Source organism: Taudactylus pleione, unplaced genomic scaffold (assembly GCF_031769625.1).
Source record: "Taudactylus pleione unplaced genomic scaffold, aTauple2 ptg000078l, whole genome shotgun sequence".
Taxonomy (NCBI): Eukaryota; Metazoa; Chordata; class Amphibia; order Anura; family Myobatrachidae; genus Taudactylus; species Taudactylus pleione.
This window is the reverse complement of record NW_028284480.1, coordinates 502,389-512,886: the sequence shown is the minus strand read 5'-3', so window position 1 is coordinate 512,886 and position 10,498 is coordinate 502,389.

The window sequence follows — 10,498 nt, the reverse complement described above, 5'->3', positions numbered from 1 at the left end:
GTGATTGGAGAAGGGACATTTTGGAAGGCTAACCAGGGACTCCATAATTTGTCAAACGATTTGGAGAAGTTATTAATAATAGCAGTCATATATTCCATTCGGTACATATACCAAATACGGGATATAATAGACTGCAGAGATGGGGCAGCTGAGAGCTTTCAATCCACCGCTATCTGACAAGTCGTGGCGGAAATGATATGATGCACTGATTTGTTTTGATGATGAGACAATGTGGGAATTACCAAGGGGAATAGGAATTATTGGGGGTCACTTGGAATGGGAGTGGTGAGTATACGCGATAGAAGATCAATGACCTCTCTCCAAAGAGTTTTTTTCACCTTAGAAAATGTCTAATTTGCTAAAATTTAAAAAAGCATAGGGCGACAGCCCTATGTTTGTTTGTAACTGAGAGAATTAGGAAAGTGGAATCTCTTGTAATATTCACATAAAATATGCCCCTCTCTTTCCAGGAGAAGAGTGAGGTCCTATGTTTGCCCGGGGAAAATCGGGGTTATGAAAAAGTGGGATGATTGGGGAGTGGCCTGGGACCAATTTAAACTTCCTATTGCTAAGTTCCAGATTGACAATGAACAGGAAACTATTTCAATGGGAAGCAACAGTCTGGGGGCAATGGACCCTCGGGAGCCAGAGGAGGGTGGAGACCATGAAAAGACCTAGGGCCTGATTCAGAGCCGGACGCTATTTGCGCTCGCTCGTCCTGAAAAAGGGGCTGGCTATTTAAATTAACCGTTCGCTCTTTGCGGTCTGTTCACGCCTCTGTGTCTGAATGAGCGAACAAAACATGCGAACGTAATTTAGAAAAAAACGCCCCCTGGCCGCTCGCATCATACGTCATGTCCGCTATTTATTAGATTAATCGAGTACATCGGACGGGGTATGAACTGCTTGCTATTCTTGTGGTTGGTTTTTCCTACCACAATCATGCGAGCAGTTCTGACTAAAACAACCAAGTGACGTGGTCGATGACGCTGCTGTAGTAATTATGCACACCCATTAAATGCCCGTTTTGACCGTTTGGCACGCCTGCGTTCGGATCTCCACTCCCCGTTTTCAAGCACCTTCCCCTGTTACCACCCACAAACGCCTCATTCTGTCACTCAAAATAGCAGGCATTCGCTATTTAGCGAGCACACGATTTTCGGCCGCAATGACTGGTTCGCGCATGCGTATTAAAATCCGTACGCATGCGCAGTTGTGCGAACATCGGTCGGAACGAACGAACAGCCGCTTACGAGAGGCTCTGAATCAGGCCCCTAGTTCCTCTGCCTCGATATCCACCCAGACCTTCCTAGCACCAACTTTGGTGACTTTCCACCACATAATAAAAGCTATCAGGTTAATACATCAATATTTGTTAAAATCACAACTGATGTTCACACACTTTCCAATGTGTGATTTCAAATCTAGCAAATCCATTGACATTTAAACTAAACAATTCATACCGTATAGGACGGGATGCACCAAAATTTGCAGTGAAATTGCATTGTTTAATGGCGCCAATCGTCACTGTAACGTTTTTTTTTTCCTTACTATGCAACAAATCTCTTTCTAGAGAGGCTGCCAGGTTAATTGGATACTCCCGCTATGTTTTTTTTTTATGGCCGCCTGTAATGACGGCGGCTGCGAGCGGCTGTTGTTGTGACACGCGCAATAGAGGCCCCTGGACGCTTTCCTATTGAGTTCCTGCAAACGCCAGCTAGCAAATGGCGTTGTTACAAATGGTGTATGCACCACCTCCTGACAATGATGCATACCCGGAAGAAGGGCACGTCATTAGGCTCAATGGAGTCTTTTCATGCTGATGCTGGCGATCGAGAGGGAAGGGTGCGTGGTCATTACAGACACCGCGACCACGCTCAAGAGGTATGCTGTATATGCGGAGTCTGCTTTTGGTGATAATTAAGTGCCGTTTTCGGGAAATTATCAATAGTGCATCTCGTCCACAGTCTTGAATAGGAAAACACTGCAGTGGCAGAATTTAAACACTAGCGAACTTCAAATAAGTATATTACAGTATTGGTTTGCAGAGTAATAACTGAAATAGTTACTTATATAATTTGAGCAGTACATATAATTTGCAGCAGTACAAGGGATACTCATTGCCGGACAAGAGGAACGTGCATCAAATAACAACTGATCCCGAAAACGATCCTCTCGCCCTCTACTAGCCAATCGTCCTCTATGGCGTAAATCAATCTTAATTCACAGAGAGATTACTTCTGCGAAGGACTCTAGAAGATCCTGAGAGGCTAACTCATCTTTCATCCTTTCTGAAAGACCATGTAAAAAGGCAGCCTTGAGGGCCTCTTCATTCCATTTTAGTTTAGAAGAAATGGTTTGAATTGGACCACATACTGTCCCATAGTAGGGGTCCCTTGTCGGACTTGAAGTAGATCAGAAGAAGCCGAGGCAGTGCGGCCTGCCTTGTCAAAGATTCTCTTGAAAGCAGAAATAAAGTTTTCATAGTTGGACACTAGAGGATCTGCTCATTCCCATAATGGGGAGACCCAATCCAAAGCGGTTCCAGTCAGCAGTGAAATAATATGCCACTTTTGACCTAGACGATGGGAATTTCTGTGGCACGCATTCAAACAATCTCACATTGGCTGAAGAAGCCGGTTCAACATCTTGTGTTTCTATAAAAGCATTCAGGGGATACCAACTGATGACGAGACTTCTGTGTCACTGGAACTGGAGGATTCAAAGGAGTAGACATGGTGGGAGGAGGAAGTAACGTGGCCAAGGTTAATTGGATGAAAAGTAGTTGCCCGGAGAGCTCTTGTATATTGAGCCACTTGATGTTGCGCTGCCTCCTGATTATCCATGCGAGAGGCAAGATCTTGCAACACCCCTACACCCTGTGATCCTGAAGCTTCCATTGGGCTTGTACAAACTGTCACCTCTTACTCAGGAGGATCTCCTACTGAGGAGCTGAAAGCTGAGGTCAGGGGTTGAGGAAGAAATCGGAGGCGATTGGCCTTGATGTACGACCTTATTTACAAGTATCTGTTGTTGGCGAGACCTGACCAAAGATGCGAAATCTAACCTGCTGGGAGGTGTTCACCAGTGACCCCTCCAAGCGGGATATGGGTTTAAGCTGCACCCAGCATGCAGGTCGGGCCCTTTGGTCAATTATCCAATACCGGTGGGAAATGGAGGGAGATAACACCGATAATGCCCAAGACAGTGTACTTCTGAAAGAAGCACTAGCGAGGATTCTGTACTATGATGTTGTACAGAGTGTGTGGGCAAGGTATCAGACGCACCGCTAGCACAGGAGAGTGACACTGTAATTGTACTTGAAGGATGTACAGAGTATGAGGGCAAGGTATCCAGATGCACCGCTGGCACAGGAGAGTGACACTGTAATTGTACTCGAAGGATGTACAGAGTACGAGGGCAAGGTATCCAGATGCACTGCTGGCACAGGAGAGTGACACTATGGTTGTACTCGGAGGATGTACAGAGTACGTGGGCAAGGTATCAGATGCACAGCTGGCACAGGAGAGTGACACTGTGGTTGTACTCAGAGGATGTACAGTACATAGTACGCGGGCAAGGTATCCAGACGCACAGGAGAGTCTCTAGAATGACTCGAGAGTAGAACAGCAAGGGAACCTGGAACGAAGTGATGGCAAGCAAACACTAGAGAAACAACGTTGTACAGGCAACTTCCTGTTGTCCAGAGCCCAGTAAAATACCCTAAGGTAGCATTCCACTGGAGGGCAGCGTCAGCTGACAATGACCAAGCTTCCATTGGATGGAGGGTTAGTCAGGTGATGAAGACTCATGGCTGCGCCCATGATGGCAACCTCGGTAATCACGGAGCAGCACATGGATGTCAAAGTGCACCTAAGGCATAATCCTCAGCGCGTCATTCCCCGCTGCACCTGACGTCTGACCGCACGAGAAGTCAGGGGAAGTCGGCGCTGTGGTGAGTAACGGCCGATCCTAGGCCGAACCCTGACAGCATCTTGGTAAAACCATGCTGCACTGCAGGTGGGGCAGATGTAAATGAAAGATTTAGATTTGGGAGGGTTATGTCCAAACTGACATCTAAATTGCAGTGTAAAAATAAAGCTGTTCAGCATTGCAAAATAAATGTATGTATTTGCAGTCCTTGTATTGCATTTGTCCAGGTTCACAGTTACTTGCTCTATCTTACTCTATTCCCAACCCTGAATCAGGCTCTGTGTCCGTTATATTGATATTGGTCTTTGGTACTGACAATGAGAAGAAAAACACCATGGACCTTAGAATGTTGAATTTTAGCTAGAAACATAAGAAGGAGCCATTGGTAGAAGAGGCAATGTAGGTATATGGAGTCCCATTCCATAGCAAACTGATGAGTGAAGAAGATTGTACTAAAAATAGTTATCAACCAGAATCTAAGGAACAGCTCAGGAATTTTCTCTTCTGCTTCGTCAGGCAAATTAGCTAAGCTGATATTATTGTGGCGGAGTCATGTTTCATTGGCGGTAAGATTTTGCTGGTATGCCACCCTCTGAGATTCCAAGGAGGTCAGCTGAGCAATGACAAGAGCATTACAATCCACGGGTGTGGGAATAGAAGTCTCACCCCTTAGCAGTCATAACCCACATCTATTGTATATCTTGATGCATAAGAGAAAAATCAACATGCATCTCTACCACCTGATCTGTCACCTTCTTTTCCAATTTGGTCATGGTTTGCAGGAGTTGTTCCATGTTGACCACAGAAGGTTCAGCCACAGCAGGAGAGTACCGTGTAGTGCCCGAAATCCCTGAGCCTGTCATAACAGCAGAAGCAGAATCTTGGACAGAGTGGGAAAACCGATCTATGCCCAAGGCTACTGCAGTTTGCAACCGTCGATCCACACAACAACTGCAGAGAACCATGGAGGACACAGTATTCTGTAGGAGCCCGAGTTGAAGGCAGCAGGAGGTAAGTATCAGCAATGAAATAAAAGTCCAGGTGGTAACACTGAACAGGAGACCAGAGCAGCAAGCGAAGCAGCAAAGAGGATATGTGCCCAGAAGATCCAGAATAATCCAGCAGGATATACAGGCTGTAGAGCACTTATACTAACATCTTACTCAATACCTGTCCAGGCTAGCGCCCCCCTCCTCCCCATGTGGGTGGAAATTGGAAAATGGGGCGTGGCAACATGACACACCACCGTTTCTTGTCACTCTGGGAACATTCCTTTCCATTCCATTCCATATGGACCTTAATGCCCCAAGTAGTAGAGCCCCTCTTGCAATGACCACTGTAATAGTGCCCCTTATGCAATGTCCCCAGTAGCAGTGCCCCCAGTAGTGCACCCTTACACAGTGCCCCCAGTAATGCACCCTTGTACAGTGCCCCTTATGCAGTGCACCCAGTAATGCCCCTTATACAGTGCCACTAGTAGTGGTCCCCCTATGCAGTGCCCCCAGTAGTGGTCCCCCTATGCAGTGCTCACAGTAGTAGTCCCCCCTATGCAGTGCCCCTTATATAGTGCCCCCCAGCAGTGGTCCCCCCTATGCAGTTCCCCTTTATATAATGCCTCCAGTAGAAGTCCCCCCCCTATGCAGTGCCCCCAGGAGTGGTCTATCCTATGCAGTGACCCCAGTAGTGCCTCTTATATAGTGCTCCAGTAGTAGTCCCCCTATCCAGTGCTCCCCCCACTAGTGGTCCCCCCTATGCAGTGCCCCTTATATAATGCCCCCAGTAGTAGCCCCCCTATGCAATGCCCACAGTAGTGGTCCCCCCTATGCAGTGCCCCTTATATAGTACCCCCAGTAGTAGTCCCACCCTATGCAGTGCCCCCAGTAGTGATCCCCCCAATGCAGTGCCCCTTATATAGTGCCCCCAGTAGTAGCGCTCCATCTAGCAGTGCCAAAGCAAACACATACTTGATTCCCCACTCCTGCTCTTGCACCCGCTGCCGTTGTCCACTCCTCCGTCCTCCCGAGTTGGTCCGCTCTGCAGTATGAGAGAGATGTCATGACGTCTCTCCCGACACTCACTGCGGGAGCCGGAAGATGGAGCTCATGAGTGAGCTCCAGCCTGGCTCCGGCATTGGGCGCAGCAGTCAATGAGAGTCTATATGACTCTCATTGGCTGGCTGCCAAAACAAACACACTGCCGCCGGCTAGTATGAGTGTACTAGCTGGTGGCTGTGTTACTGTGTAGTGCGGACTGCTCTCCACACGGTTCCGCACTACACTGACCACCCGTATCCTGGACTGCGGTCAGCGGCGCCCCCCACGCCGCCGCTCCGATGCCACCCAGGGCACGAGCCCAGCTCCACCCCCTCTAGTTACGCCACTGCTCAGATTGCAGATGCATGCAGGAGGTGTCTATTTCCTACAGACACCTCCTAATATGCATTAACATATTAGTTGGACGGTGTTGCACAGCTGCGTCCTTGCAGCTGTGCAATACCGTCCACATCTGAGTCAGGACCATAGATTTGACCACAGTCAATTAGAATTGCACATATAATCTGTCTTGTTATTAGTTTCTAATGCAATATAATATTATTATCCTTTATTTATATGGCACCACAAGGGTTACACAGCGCCTTACAAAGTACATAGAAAATAGTGACGTACAGTACAAAACATTGCAGGACACGGACGTGGTTTATAAACATTGCTACAACGGCGGTTTTTATTTTCAAATAAGAAGCAGAGTGACAGAAACCAAGGTTTAGGTGCAATTGTAGGGATTATAGAATGTATCAGGTATTGTGTGGGACAATGGTCGAGAACTAGATCGGTTTTCCTACTACATCTAAATTCTGCTTCTGCTGTTGCATGACTTCCTAACAGTAAATTCCCAAAATGAAGAAACTGTAACTAAGTGGTGGAATTTTTTGAAGATAAATAAGTTCCCCCCAAGAATATGATAGTGAGAGTTTGGGTGTTAATCTGATCTATTTGCTCCAAAGAGGGGATAATCATGTGGGAAACAGAAAATCTCCAGTGCATTACCTCACCTAAAAAGGGGAAATGTATTGTTATATGCACGTGACAAAATATAGAGCTAAGTTAACCAAGGAACACTTGGAGGAGTAAATTGATCTGAGGAGCACCCAATCTCTCACTATCATACAAGATATCCCACTACAAATACTTGGGAGTAGCTTATTGATCTTCAAGAAATTCGATCTCTTAGTTCCATTTTCCTCGTTTTGGGTACTTTTTCCTTACATTTTCTACACCAGACACACTTATCAGTACTCATCTTGGAGGACTCATATCCAATAGTTTATGACATACATACTATTTTTGGCAGTATTATATGACTCATTGACCTCATTTTTCGTTATACTTCTTGTTATGATAACTTTTTGATACATTTATTGTAGGGATGTGCAGGCTCGGATAGGTTCGAGTTTGCACGTGGAGTTCGGATTTTTCCCTCCAAAAAAACGGAACTCAGAACGAGGCAAAACGTCATCTTACATGGACGAACATCATCATTCCTGGACAAAAGACCAGGAATGATGATGTTCGTCCATGTAAGATGACGTTTTGCCTCGTTCTGAGTTCCGTTTTTTTGGAGGGAAAAATCCGAACTCCACGTGCAAACTCGAACCTATCCGAGCCTGCACATCCCTAATTTATTGACACTGTCCGTATTCATCTATGAATGAGCTCATTTCCATTTGCGCTTCTAGGTTGATACAGTATCTTCTCTTTTGTGCCCACTCATGTTATGATTTTTGGTGATTATCATTTTATGGTTCCTCAGACATTGTCTGAGGAAACCGCCGATGATTCTGAGGCGGAGAAATGCGTAACAAGTGCTCACTTGTGGAATAGGCTACGGTTCTCTGGGCTGCTGCTTCCCACGACTGTGGTTCCCTGCTGTACAGGAAAGATACACGGCTACCGGTAACAATACTGCGGGCTTTTGCACCTGCCATGCAGCACCGTTATTGACATAAGGGATACCACTGGGGTTGAATGAGACTAAATACTCACCACACATGCATGTTGTTCAATATTGCCTCGGACACCCACGCTGATACTCCACACCCTCATTATTACCAGTGATTCATTTGGATTGATCTACAGTTATTTTCTATCTACTTTTTTCTGTCCCCAAGTGGAATTGCTACATATTAGCAGAACAGGAGACTATACACATATCAATTAGTCTCCTGGGAACATTCTACAAACATTGGGTTGGTTAAAAGGATACAGAATTTTTCTTCTCCGACATGGAGCTGCAACTGTGACATTTTTAGAGTACAACACATACTTTTATATCCTTTTTGTTTCCATGTTGCTAAGCAGCATCAACTAGTGCTCTATAGGAGTTAACGATTTTGGTCATGTCATATTTTTGTTTTAATTGTTTATCTATTAGTTTTTTATTTTTTATTTTTCACATTATTATTTATTATTTTTGCATTTTTTATTTTTCATCATGTTTATGTCTCCTGATTTTAGCTATTATCTGTTTATTACATGTGTTATTAATATGTGTTATTAAACATACCACATCATTTGATTAGCGCCCATATGCTCTTCTCTTCTTGTTATTTATCTTCTTTGGGGATTATCCAGTTTTTCCCATTTCTGTAGGACTGGCTGTAAAACAGGTGTAGTGTATTTCAGCAAGCCCCTGCTATTTCTATAGGTACTAGCACCTTGGTTTTTTGCTTATTACGGTTTTTAAAGCTATCCACTAGATCTAAAAGGGTAATATCATAATCTTCGGTGACTTTATCCTATCTCTAAACTTGATAAGTCCCTTACTTCATCCCCTAGGGTATATGACTCCACTACAGTGTCCTAATCCCTACTAAATTTGTTTGCAGAGTATGATTTATATGATGTTTGGCGTGTGCAGTCTCCCACTGATAGGGTTTATACTTATTTTTCTCATGTCCACTCATCATACTCTGGTATAGACTTGATTTTACTTGATAAATGGACACTGCAACATACTCGTAAATCTAAATTCTCCCAATATGGTGGTCATAACCTGGACTGTCACATGGTTTTGGGATGGACTCTCTTTTAAAAACACCCTAGGCCGCAGGTTCTGAAACTCGGTCCTCAGGACCCCCAACTGTGCATGTTTTCCAGGTCTCCTCACAGTATCAAAAGTGATATAATTAGCTCCACCTGTGGATCTTTTAAATGTATCAGAGAGTAATGACTACACCTGTGCTCCTGCTGGGTGACCTGGAAAATGTGAGCTGTGTGTGGTCCTGAGGACCAAGTTTGAGAACCTCTGCCCTAGACCATGGAGCTTCCAAGAATACCTGTTATAGTTCCCTAAAGCTAACCTAAACTTTGATCAAGGATTTGACCTCTTATAAAGTCACTAACTCCCTCAAGACACCTAATTACTGGTGTGCCCTTAAGGCAGTTCTTCGGGGCATGTCTATTCAAACTGGACCTTGCTTTTGTAAGCAATATATGCACCAGCAATCAGAATTAGAAAGCCGATTGGCTCAAATGGAATCCTTACATAGGACTCATCCCAGCGTTCTCTTTAAGAGAGAATTGGTCTCCATCCGCAATCAACCACAATCAGAGCCATAGCTAGACTTTTTGGTGCTCTGTGCCAGAAAGAGTATTGGCACCCCCCTCATTTTTCAAAGGGACATAATGCACCCAAAAAAGGGGAATGTACTCATGGGGAAGGGCCAGGGAAAAGATATGGGAGGCCAAGAGATGCTGGGGATGAAATTAGAGGAAGCTACAAGTGAGAATGATAATAAACAGAAATTAGACAGGCCCAAACAGCGCCCCCTGACATCTGGTGCCCTGTGCGATGGCCGCACTACACTAGTTACGGCCCTGACCACAATAGATACTCATATGTTTGAAGGGTGTAACTAGGTATTTGAAGGCCTCATAGCAAAAGTTTGTAAGGGACTCTATGTACCACCCAATGGGGAAAAGTGTATATAACAAATGTAACTTTGACAAGGAAGATGGGCCTCCCTCAGCTCTGGCCCCCATAGCACCTGCACCTCTTGCACCTATGGTCATTACGCCCATGTTTGAAGAGTGCCCTTAACAAGCGGCAACTAAATTATTATAACCTAGTTAAGAAACCTAGGCTAGAAAAAAGGATCAAATATATTCTCTCCCCATGAACTCTGCTGCTAATGCAAATGCATTTATAGAATACTAGAAATCTCTATATAATTTGCATGGTTTTGTTTAACTTCAATAATTTTTATTAAAGAGTTTTCATAAAGAAAAAAAAACAAAGGCTGGGGGATACAGAGTGAAGAAGAAAAAAGGGAGGAGGGAAACATGGTAAATAACAAAAAATGTAATAACAGGATTTTGGTACTTACCAGTAAATCCATTTCTCCGATTCCACAGGGGACACTGGAGCTCAAGACACTGGGGTATAGATGTGGTAGAGTAGAGCCTGGCACTTTAAATAATTAAGAAGTGTGACTGGCTCGTCTCCCTCTATGCCCAATCAGCCCCAGTTAAGAAACTGAGCCTGAAAGGAGACGGAGGACAACAGG